Genomic DNA, 2,836 nt, shown 5'->3' on the forward strand with positions numbered 1-2,836 from the left:
GTGTCTAGTCTCTGTGCTAAGTCTCAACCTGGCCACTGTCTAGGAGCGTGTCTCTCTCCTCTTGTCATCCTCCTTGTGCTGTCCATGGTCCTGAAGGGCCCTCAGACGCCCCCCTGCTGTCCCACAACACAACATGGCTCCCAGGACAAGACTAGTGTCTCAGGCGCGAAAGAACAGCAGACGCTAACCCCAACCAAACACACATATAGCAGACGCTAACCCCAACCAAACACATAGCAGAAAGAACAGCAGACGCTAACCCCAACCAAACACACATATAGCAGACGCTAACCCCAACCAAACACACAGCAGAAAGAACAGCAGACGCTAACCCCAACCAAACACACATATAGCAGACGCTAACCCCAACCAAACACACAGCAGAAAGAACAGCAGATGCTAACCCCAACCAATCACACATATAGCAGACGCTTACCCCAACCAAACACACAGCAGAAAGAACAGCAGACGCTAACCCCAACCAATCACACATATAGCAGATGCTAACCCCAACCAAACACACAGCAGAAAGAACAGCAGACGCTAACCCCAACCAATCACACATATAGCAGACGCTAACCCCAACCAAACACACATATAGCAGACGCTAACCCCAACCAATCACACATATAGCAGACGCTAACCCCAACCAAACATGCATACAGCATTCAGAGCTGAACAGCAGACGCTAACCCCAACCAAACACACATACAGCATTCAGAGCTGATCCTGCTTTGTGAGACTGTGAGGCCGTCAGATGTTATCCATCTGGTGGGGTGAGAAAGGAGGGCAAGAAAGAGAGAGAGAGAGAGAGAGAGAGAGAGAGAGAGAGAGAGAGAGAGATCAGGTAGTTGGATGAGCTGCCACATGGCCACTGTGTATTTATTTGTTTGATAAGCTGTATTGACTGGTCAGCCTGTGATTGCCAATGAAAATAAGAAAAAAAGGGGAAAAAACAGATAATGTTTGTTAATGTTACAATTCACTACGTAGACTTGGCTTTTGATGGCAGCCTCATTGCCCATGTTGCACATAGAGGAAACTACCTGCAGTTTCCCTCATATTACCCTGTGATGACGCATGGGATTATTTAACTCGCCACTTTTACATGACTCCTAGAAAAGGCTTGCAAAGATTCTCGGAGTTTCAGAGAAACAATCCTCTCTCTCCCACGCCTTCTCGGGTTCATCTTTCTAAACTGGGCACACACAACACAAACACATATCGATCCCATGTGCCGCCAGATCTCTGGAGCTATCTCCTGCTGGTTGGTGTGTGTGTGTGTGTGTGTGTGTGTGTGTTTTACATGTGTGTATTGGTGTATGTGTGTGTACGTGTGTGTGTGTGCTGTAACTGTTTAACTTAGTGCTGATAAATTCCTGTTGAAGAAATGCTGATAACAGCTACAAATTAAACAGATATTCAGAACACTGACTTTTAGGTGATATTATGAAACTCAGTCTCTTAGGTTCATACAGCACACACACACTAACCATACATACTTTTTCCTTACTATATACAGTCTTTTATAAATAGTGCTGTTTGCACTTTTATTGCTGTTAGCTGAGACCTGGTTATCAACAATATCCTCACATATTCTGCACCAGCAGAAATGTGGAATTGTAGGTAAAGACAAAAAGCATCGTTGATGCAGTTATGACCTGACATTTGCTACCTGTCTGCTTTGCAACAGGGAACAAGTTTAGGAAATCAGCATTCTCTCTCTCTCTCTCTCTCTCTCTCTCAAACACTCTCTTTCTGTCTCTCTCTCTCTCTATCTCTCTCTCTCACACACACACACATACACATGTGAATATAAGTCAAAGTCAGTCAGGGTTTATTTCTTGAGCTGTGCAGGCTATAGGCCCTTTACGCCCATGGGCAAACATCATGCTGATCTGGGGGATTTTTCACTCAGAAAGAGAGAGTGTGTGAACAACACTGTCCTCTTACAAGGTGTGTCCTCTGTCACATGACCTGCACAGGGAGACCGCAGAGGCTTCTGGGAGGGCTGGGAGTCAAAAGGCCAGCCAGTTAATCTGTGGCCAGATTCCAGGAACTCCTTGTGTTGCCCGATAAAAACCGTGTTTAGGCAGCTGCTGGTCCAGTTCAGACCACTCCTTAGAAAGGAGACACATCCTAAGGCCTTCTTTTACACTCACATGAACACACACACACACACACAAACATGCACGTGCACACACACACACTCCCTCACTCACTCACACACACACACACACATGCACGTGCACACACACACACACTCACTCACTCACACACACACACACACACACACATGCACGTGCACACACACACACACACACACTCACTTACTCACTCACACACACACACACACACACACACACACACACACACACACACACACGTTCATACACAATGGACACATATATGCACGCAGAGACATGTATGTTCACTGTTCTCTGATAAAGGACAAAAGAGGAGTCTGCCCTGATAGTGTTGTTGCCTTCCGTCTTGACATTCTAGGGGGCTTTCTAGGGAAGGAAATGTACAGCTTGCATACCAGTGTATGTAGATAGTAGGTTTAGCATTGAATTGAGTTGGCCCATTCAGCTGGATATTTGGGTACAATGTTCATGTTCTCTATACATACCCCGTCAGCGAGTGTGTGCCACGTCAAGCATGTCAGGACCCTGGCCAATTACCTGTGTGAGCGCACGCACTGATGGCATTTGCAGAGGTGTCAACTAATCACAAGCTGTTCCCAACAAAAGTTATGGAAGAGCATCTATGAGGTGATTGACCGTTGCCATAACTCCCATCTATGCAAGAACTCCTTCTAGATCGTCTACTATGT

This window comes from Alosa pseudoharengus, unplaced genomic scaffold, assembly GCF_046254945.1.
Source record: "Alosa pseudoharengus isolate Yale_2024_CS ecotype anadromous, Long Island Sound unplaced genomic scaffold, YU_APseudo_1.1 YU_APseudo_1.1_scf_16, whole genome shotgun sequence".
Taxonomy (NCBI): Eukaryota; Metazoa; Chordata; class Actinopteri; order Clupeiformes; family Clupeidae; genus Alosa; species Alosa pseudoharengus.